Source organism: Culex pipiens, chromosome 1, assembly GCF_016801865.2.
Source record: "Culex pipiens pallens isolate TS chromosome 1, TS_CPP_V2, whole genome shotgun sequence".
Taxonomy (NCBI): Eukaryota; Metazoa; Arthropoda; class Insecta; order Diptera; family Culicidae; genus Culex; species Culex pipiens.
The window spans coordinates 19,155,564-19,170,723 of record NC_068937.1 but is presented as its reverse complement, the minus strand read 5'-3'; the positions used below and the strand labels follow the sequence as shown (position 1 = coordinate 19,170,723).

At 35.4% G+C, this 15,160-nt stretch overlaps 2 protein-coding genes and 1 non-coding gene across 3 annotated transcripts in view; all 3 read left to right on the top strand.

The window, feature by feature from the left end:
- LOC120415614 (uncharacterized) overlaps nt 1-15,160 on the top strand; it is a 349,245-nt gene that overhangs the window by 194,958 nt on the left and 139,127 nt on the right. The gene's annotated exons all lie outside the window — the stretch shown is intronic.
- LOC120415618 (uncharacterized) overlaps nt 1-15,160 on the top strand; it is a 296,505-nt gene that overhangs the window by 148,998 nt on the left and 132,347 nt on the right. The gene's annotated exons all lie outside the window — the stretch shown is intronic.
- Nucleotides 10,937-11,008, top strand: Trnap-agg (transfer RNA proline (anticodon AGG)). The gene has a single exon. It is a non-coding gene; the product is annotated as a tRNA-Pro (tRNA).

The window sequence follows — 15,160 nt, the reverse complement described above, 5'->3', positions numbered from 1 at the left end:
TTAAATTTAAATGTCTTGCGACAAATAATGTACTTCTGAAATTAAAAGAAAATGGCATTTGAGGTTTAGCCTAAAAAGATTCGAAGCTTTAGGTAAAATTCTCACTGGATGGTATCATTATGTTTTTGAAAAATTAATGGCACCAATATATTTCTCGGAGTTTCATCATTTTGTAAGAAAGGCTCTATTTCACCTCTGGTGATATTTAATCGGGTTTTTATTTTCAGAAATACATTGTCAATTATTTTGTTTAATTAAAAAAGACATTTTACTCAGAGAATACTTAAGATTATTTAGTATAAATTAAATAGTTCTAAACATTCAATACTACGCCCTTTTGAAATGTTAGTCTTTATTAAAAAAGAAAATATTGTTTTCGAAAAGATCGGTAAATTTCACGAATGTTTCATACCTAAACATTGAAAATCGGACCATTAGTTGCTTCGATATCGACATTAGAAAATGGTGGGTTGTTTGGATGAGACTTAGAAAACATCAATTTTACTGTTTTTAAACCTTTGCATGGCAATATCACTGCAAATAAGGGTCGTATCAACATGGACACTCATTTTTAAAAAATCAATAATGCGACTACTTTCAAAAAAGTTACCTAAAAATGGCTATATTTTGAAAAAAGTAGTATGGATTCAAAAATTGGTCAAAGATTTTTTGACCGTTCTGGAAATTTATGAAAAGTTGGCATTTGATGTCATGTCCCTTCAAACATATCAGAAAATTAAAAAAATAGTGTTTTTTTTTTTGCAAATCATGTTTAAGTGACAAGAAGTAAAATTAAAATTCAACTAAAAAAAAAAAAATTTCAGTGTAGTCCTTATCCATACCTACAACTTTGCCCAGGACACCAAATCGAACAAAAAAATCCTTCAAAAGATACAGATTTTTTAATTTTCATATATCTTTTTTGTATGGAAAGATGCCAAATTTGTATGGAAAATTATATGGACAAACTAATGATGCAAAATGGCTTCTTTGGGCATACCGCAGGCAAGAAAAAAGTTTCAGCCGGATTAAAAAAATACAAAAATAAAAATAAAAAAAGACCAATTTCGTTGAGAATTGCTCTGTTAAGAAAAAAATACAAAATATACGACTAAAATTATCATGCCCGAAATCTCATCTTCTCACTTTCACTGCACCGTCGCGAAATTATCAGCAAAAAGAATTGCCGATCGTGTTTACACCGTGTGATATTCACTTTTTCTTTCTCATTCGCACATTCACGGTACGTAATGCGAGCTCGGTTTCCAAATCCCCTCTCGCGTTCTTTTATTGTGGTTTTTTGAGACAGCAACAGAATCTTTGGCGAGTGTTCGTGGACGAGGAAAGGACAAGGGATGATAGAAACGGATAAAAAAAGAGAACTCACGAAGCTACAGTCCAGACTCGATTATCCGGAGTTTCCATTATCCGGAGGTTTGTATTGGACTTCGGATAATCGAATCACGAACAAAAATCTTAAGCTCTACAATACAAAATTAGACAACGAATTTTTTTTCGTGATTCGATTATCCGAAGTGAAATTTTTCCGAGGCCTTCGGATAATCGAGTATGGACTGTATAATAAATGGAAACTTACGTCGAACACTGGCGTTGTCCCGGTGATGTAGATCTCGATTAAGCCGCAACCAAGGTGGACGTTAGATGTACCGAAACCGTAGGTCTGGAGTTTCAATACAGATTATGATTAATACGCAGTTTTTGAATTATTTCTGAACTTTCTTTATTCGAAATATTTTGAACAATCAACAATGTCGCCTTATTTTTGGTGTTGGTGGTTTGGTGGTGTTTTAGCATTGCTACAAGTTCTCCTAGCGTTACATTATTTATAAACTGAAAGTTTAACCTATCAAATGCCGTCGCTACTAAAAAGGTAAACGATTACTAATTTTCTATCGCCAACATCGGCAATGATACAACTAAATGTCTTCCAATTTTTCAAATATTTTTTTTTTCGTGTACTATCGTAAACGAATCCTCAGATCGATGATTGGGTGTTCCATTTTCCCAGAAACAGATTGTAAGATAAAGAACCCAGATAAGGTTGTTCAAACTGGGAAAATTTTTGTCCACTGCCGGGCTCAATCTGGTGGCTTATAGATCCAATAGACAGTCATATTTTATTTAGCATTGCTTTGGTACAGAATCTACCTTTTGCTAGATTTTGGGCTGCCTTTCAAAGAGAAGAGAAGTGTTCGGCACGACGCCGTATGTTCTGCCCAGATTTGCGCAACTGTCACCCAGTGTGCGTGAGTCCAGCCCTGCGTCGCTGTGAGCGACGGCGTTGCCAACGTGACAGCGTGAAACGACGCAACGACGAAAACGGCGCGAAGTAGAAGCGCGCGCAAACGAACGAGCGGAGAGGGAGAGAAACAGAGTTTTCACTCCGTTTCGAGACGCGAACGAGACACGTCGCGTAGTGATAATAAAAATCAGGAATTCAAGAGTTTTTTAGAAGTAAAAGGTAAAAAAGCAAGCCCCAGTGTTTTTATCACTCAGAAACGAAAATACAGTCCACCCGCAGAATCCAGTTGGGGGATTTGGCCCCAACAAGAAGTGAAGTAAAAATATAAAAAATCAACCTTCAAAATACCAGAGTTTTCGATCAGCGGGCCAAATTTGGGCTAATTTTGAAAAAAATTGAATAAAATAATATAATGCCACCTTCCTCGACTATGCGCGCTCACCGCTGAGTCTCTCAATCTCTTCGAAAACTGCAAGAGTGAACGCGAGATGGCGATTAGGGGCCGACCACTGCGTTTGCGAAATTCGTTTTGTGGTTAAACGCTGTTGCGGTAGGATGAGCGTGTAAGCGGGAATGAGAGAGAAAAGGAAAATGTCAATCGCGGGTGTGTGAAAACGTGTTCTGCTATGTTCGGCGCTGAGAGTTTCAATAAGGAGAGAAGAGCAGTTGTATTTGAGGCATGAATATTCAGGCGAGATAATTGTAGTTGCTGAGTGCTGATGACGAACAAAAAAAATCATCACCATTTTAGTCAAATTTGAAGAGTTGATTGCCCTACACTTGCAGCAATTTCTGCTACCGCAGCGAGGGCGACCATGCTAGCTGATAGTGATGCCAAAACAGCTTGAGGAATAATTTGGAATTTTTAGGGGGTGGCATCATTCACTGTTAGCAACAACGCTAGCTTTTGACTTCAAAAGCTGTCATTTTTACGCCATATGCGTTTGATGTTTTTCCATAGCTTTGAATGAGATGATTCGGCTTGTCTGATGGACCGTTCAGCGCCCATGCTCACTAAATATTGTTCAATGTCAATGAAACCACGGGACTTTGTAATTTGCATGAGTTGTTTACCATCAGTTTTGGCATTTATGTTAGTTTCGTTTTTTACTAGTAACTTAACGAGTTCCAAGTGACCCATCGTTACGGCTAAATGAATGGGCATTGTTTCTTCTGCATATAAATATAACTGTAGATAATAATTTGTTTTAAATTGTACCGCGGCCTGCAAATTGGGATGTGCTCCCTGTTCGAGCAGAATTTTTGTCACATTGATATCACCCTTCAAAACCGACTGATGAAGCGGAGAGCCAAGTTTATTGTCTACGCTGTTGAGGACAACCTTGCGAAGATTCCGATCGTCAATATCTAGCAATGCTTTGCGAACATTTTGTTCAGATCCATCTATGATGGCATCCATGACCTCTAGCCAGTGCTTGTGCAATTTTTCATAGAATTGTACTAATTCGGATACCTTCTTGGATAGTTCCAAAAGCTTCTCGTAATTTGGTATGTTTTTTTCATTCATTTCTATAAAAAAATGAAACAGCAATTGTGTTGCTCCACAAGCGAGCATTTCAGTCACAAAATCGTTGATACCTACCGTCATCGGGGGTGACATTGGGTCTGGGGGGTGAGATTGGGTCATACAAATTTCTGCATTGTTGTATGACCCAATCTCACCGCCCAGACCCAATGTCACCCCTGATGATGGTACTGTTGTTTCATCGGTATCGGTATTTTGGAAGCGGGTTGCTACATCATCATAGTTCATTTCAGTGCCGAATTTTATACCTAGCCTGTCAAGAAATCTTATGGAACAAGTCGTACTGTCTTCAAATCCTTCAACTGGCGGATAAAAGTTAAAATAAAAACACCTGTGATCAGCGACGACTGCCTTTAAAAATAAATCTAGCGAGTTGTTATAATTTTGTTTAGCTAAAATACCCAAGTAGCACACTTTGTTCGCCAAAAGATTTCCGAACATGTTGTTGAACTCATTTACTATGTTTTCCCAACGTCCCTGAGAACTCTTGAACGCTGGAAAAAGCGCACGTTTTTCTGTTGTTGAACATCTCTTAACCCGTTAGAAATGTGCGTGGTTTAATTAAGTTTTACCAGCGCACGTCATACTTGCATAGAGAACGTTTGTTGAACATGTCATAAGAACTCTTGACTATAAGATTCTGAACCGGGTTGGATAACGTCGTTAGAACCGTTTAGCAACATTCTGCCTTTAAGATTCAGGAGGGAGTTAGGCAAACGTTTTTATAACCGTTCAAGAACATATCGTGGCAGACAAGAATGTTTAATAGGCTTTTCATAAAATATGTTCAAGGTGTTCGCTCAAAAGTTATTTTTTCTTCATTTAATCCTTTATTTGTGAAAAATGTCGCTTTACGATATTTAACTACCAGTTTTTTGTAATTTATTAGTTTGGACAGGGATACGCCATTTATGAATGATGGATAATAAAAAAATATCAACCATAAAAAATCATTCAATTTCTTAATTATGCCTTTGGGATTTTTTTTCAATTATGTTTGAGTGCTAACATCGCTTGCTACTACTACTACTCTACTACTGCTGCTGGTTCCCGGTGCTGCATTTTCAGTTTTCCTTTTTGATGAAGAATGCTCAGGGCAAGTATCGAACTCAAGATCACTCCAAATGTCAAGTCCGGGCGCGCGTCTGCTTTTTTCCACGAGGGGTTATGTTGGATGAGCAGGCCTAAACGTCAATAAGAAGTCTGCGGTCAGCTAGGTTTTACCAAGTTCACTAACAGTTTGCCAAAACTTCTTTCGAACATAAGCTGTTTCTATTTTTAGAACTATCCTTGCTTGTTTCGTCAACATGTCCGTGCTCGGTGTTTAGAACACGAACGCGAACTTCACATAAACAACTAGTTTACGAGAAATCCCAGCCGAAGCCAAAGGTCAAATCTACTATGTTATCACGTTTAGCAAACTGAAATGAAACATCATGTCTGCAAATGTCATTTTGCTTTTCGAGTTCTACAAGCATGTTGCATTGAGGTCAGAATAAACTTCAAAATGAACTGTTCGTAATCCGTTGCTAGATTTGGCATTTGTGTTACACAGCCATGTTGAACAATGGTTTTTTGGTCAAAATGTGAACAATTGACCAAATTTGTTGAAACTTGTTCAATAATTAACGAATAAAAACACTTATGCAGCAATTGTTGAACAACAAAATAAAGAGCGATGTTTCTCTTGCTACTTGGGTAAATGCTTTTAGTACACAGTTTATTATTTTAATTTGTTTGAGTGAATTGTGATGAAATCCCACACCGTTTTCACACATTATTTGCATTTGATTGACCCACATCGGATTGAAAACATTTACAGATAATGAATATTTTAAATCTTGAGATGTTCGAAACTTTTTAATAAAGACCAATGCATTTACCTTTGAAAAGTAATTGTGATCATCAAAATCTACAAACATATATTTTCCAATTGGAAAATAAAATCCCTTTTTGAAAAAATAATTCAAAAGTGGCGGATCCCAACTTGGGAAATCGCGGTGCAGAGTTTTAAACTGATTTTTGTTGTATAAGTCCACGTCAGTAACGTCCATCAGAGCTTCGATAACGTTTTGTGGGATTCCACCAAGTTCAATTGCTCGGTATAAAGGGAATATTCCTTCGTCGTTTGGTTTACCGAGCTCTGAAAATTCCATTTTGAGAAGTGTTAGAATGGCTTGATATTGTTTTTCTTCCAACAGGCGCATAGAAAGATCAAACCAGTTCATGTAGTGCCAAAAAAAAACTAAATGAATTTTCACGATATCATAATGATGTTGGGTGATGGCCAAATAAAGAGGGGAACAGCTTATTTCCTTTTCATACTTAAGATAACTTGGCTTTAACGTCGATGTAGATTTATCCACAAGCTTTTTGTACCCCATCATGGCAGCTGTTTGTAACAATGAATATTTCTTATCTGCAGACAATGAATTGATATAGTTTACAATTTTACAGGATTCTTCACTTAAGCATCGTTCCACAAAGCCTAATAGTAATGCGTAACAAGTTTGTCTGTCCTGAAAATTTTGTGGTGTGATTAAATCAAATAGAACAAATCCTTTTTTTTTAAATTTATCAAAATCAACTGAATCACAGAAAATAATAGTCTGCAAAAATTTACAAATTTGCTTTCTATCGTTGTTAATTAAATCTTTGTTCAAAATTTGTTTTACCATCAATTTAAATTTTGAAATTGAACTTTTCTTCAACTCTTCCCAAATAGCTTGTGCTGCTAGATATTCCCGACGGAATCTTGTTATTCCCATACCTGCTACAATGTTTTTAAAATCTTCCGGAAGTTTTGATAGCTCTTCTGGTGTCATTGCCTTCCTCACCTTACTGAGGAAAGGCTATAAAATCACTCGAAAAATGAACTTCTTAATTCGACCTCGTAGACCTACCTTCACGTATACCTATCGACTCAGAATCAAATTCTGAGCAAATGTCTGTGCGTGTGTATGTCTGTAAGTCCGTGCACCGAAAAAAATGCACTCGATTATCTCCGGACTGGCTGAACCGATTTGGGCCGTTCTGGTCTCATTCGATCCGTCTTAGGGTCCCACAAGACCTATATTAACTATTATGAAGTTTTGTTAAGTATTTCAAAAGTTATGCTAAAAAAACAATTCTGGCTAAAGTTTGAAAGATTGTAAAAAGGGTGGTTTTTGTAAGAAAACCCGTCTGATCATACATTTTTAGAAAGGTATTTGAAAGACCTTTCTAATGAGCCCAAAACATTGAAGATCTGATAACCCTATCAAAAGTTATGAGCACTTAAGTGTCATTTGTACACATTTCAGAGGCCGGATCTCAAATATTTTGATGAAAAAGTTGTCCGGATCTATCATGCTACCCATCGTTGGATAGGTAATCAAAAGACCTTTCCAACAAGCCCAAAACATTGAAGATCTGATAGCCCTATCAAAAGTTATGAGCACTTAAGTATCATTTGTACACATTTTAGAGGCCGGATCTCATATATTTTGATGAAAACGTTGTCCGGATCTATCATACGACACATCATTAGATGGGTAATCAAAAGACCTTTCCAACGAGCCCAAAACATTGAAGATCTGACTACCCTTTCAAAAGTTATGGTCACTTAAGTGTTTTTTATAGACTTTTGGGAGGCCGGATCGCAGATAATTCGATGAAAATGGTGTCCGAGTCCAACATGCGACCCGTCGTTAGTTAGATAATTGAAAAGCCTTTCAAATGAGCCTAAAACATCAAAGATCTGATAACCCTATGAAATGTTCTTAGCAATTAAATGTTATTTATTCACTTTTGGGAGGCCGGATCTCGGATATTTTTAATAAAATGTTGTCCGGGTCCATCATGCGACCTATCGTTAGCTGGATAATTGAAAGACCATTTGAATGAGCATATCACATTGAAGATCTGATAATCCTATCAAAATTTATAAGCACTTCAGTTTCATTTACACACTTTTTTGAGGCAGGATCTCAGCGTAAACAAAAAGTCGTTGCGGCCGTGTGCTGGTCATGTTCCCGGTGGGCGTGTTTTGAGTGATATTTTTGAAGATTTTACCCATTTTCACTCGAACGGGCCGTAAAATTAAATGTAAATTTTCTAATTGGATTTTTGGGTGCACTAAAAACACCATGTTCATGCTGAAATAACTATTTATTTCCACTTTATTTTTATAAAGCGAGTGTTTCTGCGGGAGCAGATTGACAACATTTAATCACCCGCGTTTGATTGCTCGACAGTCCAGAGATTCAAGAATTATGATCTGCGCCATCGAGATCACAATGAGCGGAGTGCTATCCTCTTGGTTCTCCTTCTTCCATCCATGCGCGCCACCGGAACACCCGCGTGCCGAAAATAATCTGGATCTTGCCACCCGGCTCGACTACCGCATTCAGGTCGGCTTCGTCGATCCAACCCCGCTCCACACCCATACTGGCCAATGGTTGCCCGTCCCGGAACAGCACCGTTGGTGTATCGATGCGGCTCCTGCTCGAAGGTGGACGGTACAGCTCTTCCTAGCCGGAATTAAGGATTCAAAATTTATATTTAATTTGAGAATTGATCCACTATAGTTGATAGCACTCTTCTGACATAATTACATATTTTAACAAAAGTTCATCACACTTACCTTAGTCATTAAAAAGCTGAAATACTTGCGCCGAAAGTTAAAAAATTCTCAAAACTTTCTAACGAGACCAATAATATTTTTCGCGATAATTAAATTAATTTAATTAATTGTCAAAACATTCAACATGACTGGCGTTTGCTGCACTGTGAAATGAAGAGCACAAAATGAGCGTATAATTTGGTCAATTCGGTTAATTCACACCATGCGACACCTAGTGTTGACTAGTAGAACAGAACAAATAATAACGGTTGAAATTTTCGCACACTGAGTTTATTGAGTTTATTTCTGTTCTGTGAATTTCCAGCGTTCTAAACATATTTTGAGCCAAAATTCGCGGTGATCCTGGTTAGACTTTTGATACTCTTTACACAATTTTACATAATATTTTTCTCAAAATCCTTTTTTTTGTATGTTGCTGAACACTGGTGGTTTTAAATACACTTAAAGAAGCAAAAAATTACAATTTGGTTTATTGGACCTTTTTGAAAAAAATACACATTTCATCATATCAAAATTTCTGCTGAAATGCAATAAAATCACTCGAAAAACGAACTTCTAAATTCAAATTCCTAGACCCGCCTACACGTACAGTATGTAAAAAAAGTATTTACACCCCTTGGGCACATTTTGTGATGAAACATGTCTCGACTTTTTTTTGATTAGGTCCTATAAACATATGAAAGACAATAGCTTATAGGACCTTTTCAAAAAAAAACTCTGGATGTAAACAATTTAAAGTATGATAGAAACCTGGTACTACGTTTTGTTCAGAAACTCATGCCGAACATTTTGCTATAAAAAGCTCATGAAAAATGATTTCCATAAAAAGTTATATAACAAATACTATTACAGAAATCAAAAAAGGTGCAAAAAAAGTTTGTACACCTTTCGAAAAATTAACATAAATAATGTTATTTGTTGACAAATTACCACAAATTCAGTCTCCCAACTCCAAATAGGCATCCTTGACTGATTAAAAGATAATTTGGATTGAATATAAAGATAACTAATTACTTAGTATAAAAAATTATATAACCTTGGAAATTCTATATAAAACTTATCTAAATTTAATTTTGCGAACTTTCAATTTAACTAAATGTCAATATATTACCATACAAATAAACCATATAAATAAACATTCTGGTGTGGGTATAACACCGTTTTGTGGGTCTTTGTATCGAAAGAATTTCGTACCAACCCTGAATTACGTCGTCGGAAAATCCGCCGGCTTCTGAACCGGTCCACGATTCACAAGTCAACATATGTGGCATCGGAAAGGGCATAAAATTTCCGATCTTTGATACCCATACATCTAGGTTTTCTATAAAACCCACGTTTTTAAAAAAAGATGAATGGCACTTTTTTTGTAATTTTGTTACCACTGCGTGATTTTGACATTTCGGGTGTGCACCATTAAAAACCTGAATATGAATGTGAGGAAGGCACCAACCACCTAAAGGTGGATTAAGTAACGTTTTTCATCAAACAATCCACAAATAGCAAGACGTTGTAGAGCAGTACTCTCGTAGAGCTGACCTGCGATGCTGGCCATTTCCCGTGGTGTTTCTCCGCCGTTGACACGTTTGACAAATTTTGCACCATACTTTAGAAGAATGATCACCGACGTCACATTGGACGATTCCACCGCAATGTGTAGAAGCGAATACTTTCCTCCATCAGGTTCATCAATCTGAAAGTTTGGATCGGCACCTTCGATCAGCAGATTCTCAATAACTGAATGATTCCGCAACTGAATGGCCTGCAGCAATTGGGTGCCTAACGATGAAGCAGCCATAATGGTTTAAGCTTAGACTATTTTGAAAAATGTCGATTAAAATCGTTTCAAATGCTGTACTTTTCAATCAGACAAAATCTGCACTTGTATCGTTTGTTTCAACTGTTTCGAACTGTTTAAGCTCCACTTGCACTAAACCGGCACGGTTGCCTTGTCACACTAGGGTTTGCAGAACTAACTGCCCGAATTCCTCAGAACAGCACTCTTTATTCATTTCTGAGTTACATATATTGGTCTGCATAATAAACTACCTATCAATAATAAACTACCGACGATCTGACGGTAGCAGGTAACATCTTCGTCTATTATGTTGGACGGACACGATATACACTTACCTGGATGATGATGTATGCGTGCATCAGTAGTTCTCAACCTTTTTCATTCCTACCTCCCTCGGCTTATTCTCAAGAACTCAATTCCCCCCCCCCCCCCCCCCTTATCTTGTATTATTTTTTGAAATATTTTGTATCAATGTAAATATGACAATTTTTGTTTTTTTTTATTTCATTGTTCAATAAACAAATTGAACAAAACATAAACAACTAAACATTGGCACAACAACCAACCACAACCCAACCACACACGCTCTCAAACTTCTTCACTCGTAATAAAAAAAAAGCGAGAAAGTCGGCTGCGCCACTCGCTCACTCACTCTCGCGCTCTCCCGCGCATGTCCAGCCCGGTTCCGACGGCGGCCCTCTCTCAACGGGCTCGTTGGTCTAGGGGTATGATTTTCGCTTAGGGTGCGAGAGGTCCCGGGTTCAAATCCCGGACGAGCCCACCGCGATTCTTTTTTTCACTGTGTGTTCGTGTGATTTTTGGTTCGAGATTGTTTTGATGATTTTTTTTCTGGAAATTCGTTTTCCCAGCCTGGAAATTACGCGGATTGCTGAAATGTTAAACGGTACGACACCCGGAGCGCGGGACCGTCTCTCCTCTCTGTGTGATTATCATTTGCATGCGCATGCGCTAAGTTTATACATTTAGTACTAATCTACTAAATGCTATAGAGTTGGAGGTTCGCCGTTGGTTGTCGGGACAGAATAATAATAATAATGACAAACCGTTTCTTAGCGTTGATTTCGCGAGGGGCCGGACTTGGGAGTGGTTCTGTAGAAATCATAAATCCTTTAATTTAGAATTAAAGTATTTTTTGTATGATTACCTAAGTAGATCAATTTCTTAAATTTATTCAAATTTTCAAATTTGCTCTCAAATAATCTGGAAACATAAAAATTAATCCAACTCTGTCTCTCAAATCGCAGTTCTACAGCAGAAGCTCTTTGAAATGTACCTTCAAACATTCATATTGTTGGTCCCGCCGTCGACTGTCAACATTTGGGCGGAACGCCGCGCTCGTCGCTGGGAAGAAAGGGCTAGTTGGGGTCAAATGAACTTCTTTTAATTTTATGAAATTTTTCAAAATTTGTTGTTATAATATTTTTTCGGTGATTTTTTTAAATTGAAGGTCCATTATACCCCCAAACCATCAGCTAAGAAGCAAATTATTCCAGAATTTCACTGCTCGGCACGGTTGCCAGTTGAGTTCGACACTAATTAGTAATTGTTATTATTTGCGGAATACGCCGGCGATTCCCGGACACACACACACACACACACACACACACACACACCCACGTCGCACTTATAATCATAATAATTACCAACAACAATAATCTTCTAATCATACATCATACTACGGAGAGGAGGGGGGTTGCCCGGAAAATAGCCGGGAGTTTCCCATTAAAATTAATCGTTGAATCGTCGTTCGGCCGTTTAGTTTTGGTCGCTGATCGGGAAAATTGAATCTGGTTTGCTTCTTGAAGTGGGGCTGTTATTTTTTCGCTTCTTCTTCTCCATTCCAATACCCCCCCCCCCCCCGCTCTCCTCGAGCTTAATTAATTGCTAATTAAACGATATTAGCACCTTCTGGTCGAGTGAATTGAATTTATTGATGATGATGATAATTGCGGGATTGTGCGAGTGGTGCCTTAAGAAGATGGCAGCGGAAATAATATGCACTCTGTAATTACCGATTGCTCGATTGAAGATGCTGCCCAAATGTGAATTTGCCTCGTTTAATGTGAGTTTAATTAAGTGGAAAATTAGAGGGAGAAAAGTCGACAGTTTTCGGATGAAGAATTGATGTCACTGGATCGAAATTGAGCTGTTGAAATTAAATTGAATTATCTGAACAGAAAACAGGAAAATTTAAAATGAATGTTCAAAGGTTAATTTGATAAACCTCTGAATCAATGTAACTTAAATCCTGTTACTCATGAACTGATTTTACTATTTTTTTATTAAATTGTAATTCAATCGCAACAAGCTAAATTTGAGATTTATTTGCAAATAATCATCAAAATAGATGGAAATTATTAAATGTTCATACAATTTTAGAATGTATCTAAATAAAATCTGCAAATCCAGCTGGAAATCAATTTTGGATGATATTTAAATAATAAATATATTTTGGGGGAATTTCGTTTTACAAAAAAGTCGAATAAAACTGGTTTATTAAATAAAAAGTACCGTACCGGGCAAAAAAATGTTTTCAAAAAACTTCAAAATTTCAATGGAAATTTAACTGCTATCAGCTGGAGTAAATTAAAAATGCATTACCCTGTGATTAAAATTATTTTTACCTTGTTTGGGCTTATTTAAAAAATCTTTTGAATTTTTAAAAAATCGATGTTTAGTATTTAAAAAAAAACGCTAAAATTTTTGTTTTCGTCAAATCATTTTTTTTTTTTGAAAACTTTTGATTGCAGAACAATTGAACTAGTATAAAATGCATTTCAAAACACTTTTAGCATTTAAATGTTGAGACTATGGCTTGTTATTCAAATTTTATATTTTTTTATTTTTTGCCCCCCCCCCCCATCAACCCCGGCCAGAGCCGACGGTCAAAAACTTTGAAAAATATTTGCTGGCCTTAAGTAAAAAATAAATTAAGTTAATTTAACTTCCAGTTTAACTAATTTTGCTGTTGGCTGTTTAGTTACTATGAAAATATTCAAAAATATTAATGTCTCATTAGTTCGGTGTCTTCGGTTGGTTCGGCACAACCAATCCAAGAATCGCTGGCTGGCAACGAAATTATTGAAAAGTATCAGAAAAACGCAAACCCAAATCGCCATTAAAACAGGCTTTTTGTTTTTTTAATGGTTGTAAATTTTTGTGAAATATGCTTCGATTCCAAATTAAATGTTATCAAATTTATTTTTACATTTAGTACTTTCTATAAATTTTTAAAATTTCATAATTTAATCCCAAATATTTTTGAAAAAATATGTAATTTTGACCATTTTTTTTAATTATTTTTAAACCTTATTTTTGATCTAGGATCTTCATTTCAAATCAGTTAATTTATTAAGCATAAAACAAGTAGCAGACACGGAATCAATTGAAATTGTAATCATTAATATATAAAAAAATAGGCAATAGGGAGAAACCGTATTTTTTCATTGGGCACCTAATGTTAGCTTAAAACCAAATTGATCAGTAAGTGAGCTGCCAAATTTCTTCCAAATGCTTTGCAAACTAATTTGTACATTGGAGCGACGAGCAGCAAATTTGATGTAATTGGGACCAAATCTGGTATCTGCCAAAAAAAATGCTTTTCTCGTGATTCAAACAGTGCAATGTAGAAACAATTTCATGCCAACTAACTTTAAATTTAAAATGGTTGAAAAATTTAATAAATGAAAATAAAACATGTTTTTTTGTCATTTTATTTAAAAATGAAGTTTCAAATACCTTGTTTGATTAAAAAAATAAAAGAATTGGGTCTCTTTCAATTTATTAAAATTAACTGGATATATCATATTTTTAACATTTTGACGGAAATTTTTCGCATTGCGATCTGACAGTTGTTAATTTGATCAGGAATTTCTTTTTATGCTTATTAAATAAAAAAAAAAAGAGTTTTTATTATATTTCTTACATTTTACATAATTTTCAATGATTTAAAATTGTTTTCATGTAAACAACGATCATAAATTAAGTATAAAACTTTGTTTCATATTTAGCAAAAATAATAATAATAATATTTCATCAGCAAATTTAAGAAATATAAAATTATTTAAAAAAGCAAAGATATGTTAACCAGTAATTTTGCAGGTTTTCATGTTAAACATTAAAAAAATGCTCTTGATAAAAATAAAAGGAGATTTTTTCAAAGTTTTAGAATTAATGTCAATTTTTATTTAAGACACACAAATGCTTTAAAGTTGAAAAATAGCCTATTTTGACTAAATTTTACATTGCTTTTTTCTGCATATTTGGTTACAAATCCACAGAGAAAAATGTTTGATTCTGGTTGGTTCAAAATTTGATGATGTTATATTACCTATCTTTCATGTATTTAATTTTATCTCATCTTTTTGTGGACATTTGTACATTAAACGGTATAATTATAAAAAAAAATCATGGTACAACAATTTTGGTTGGTTGAATAATACCTCTTTTTTGTGTAATATTACTAGAAAAATGTGTAAAAATGTGGACCTGATGAATACTCATCAAAAACTGATGAAAATTCATCATTTTCAGAGGTAAAATATATAATTTTTTGCCACAATATCTGTCATCATTTCCTGATGAATATTACCATCATTTTTTTCTGTGTAGTTTTACGTCAATTCAGGCTGAAAAAGTGACTTTACACCAGAAAGGTGGAAAAATTACACATTTCCAGAGATAAAATAACACATTTTTCTGACATAAATGTACCCATTCTCAGATGTGATATGACCATGATTTTGTTTTTGTATACATTTCCCGATGTAATATTACATTGATTGTTATGTATGTGTTATTATCATTATGTTTTATTATTAAAAAATGCTGCCGAAAAGATAAGCTTTAAATTTACGAAAATTGATAACTACACATTATAGTTAAAGTTGAAAAGCGGCGAATCGAAAAATT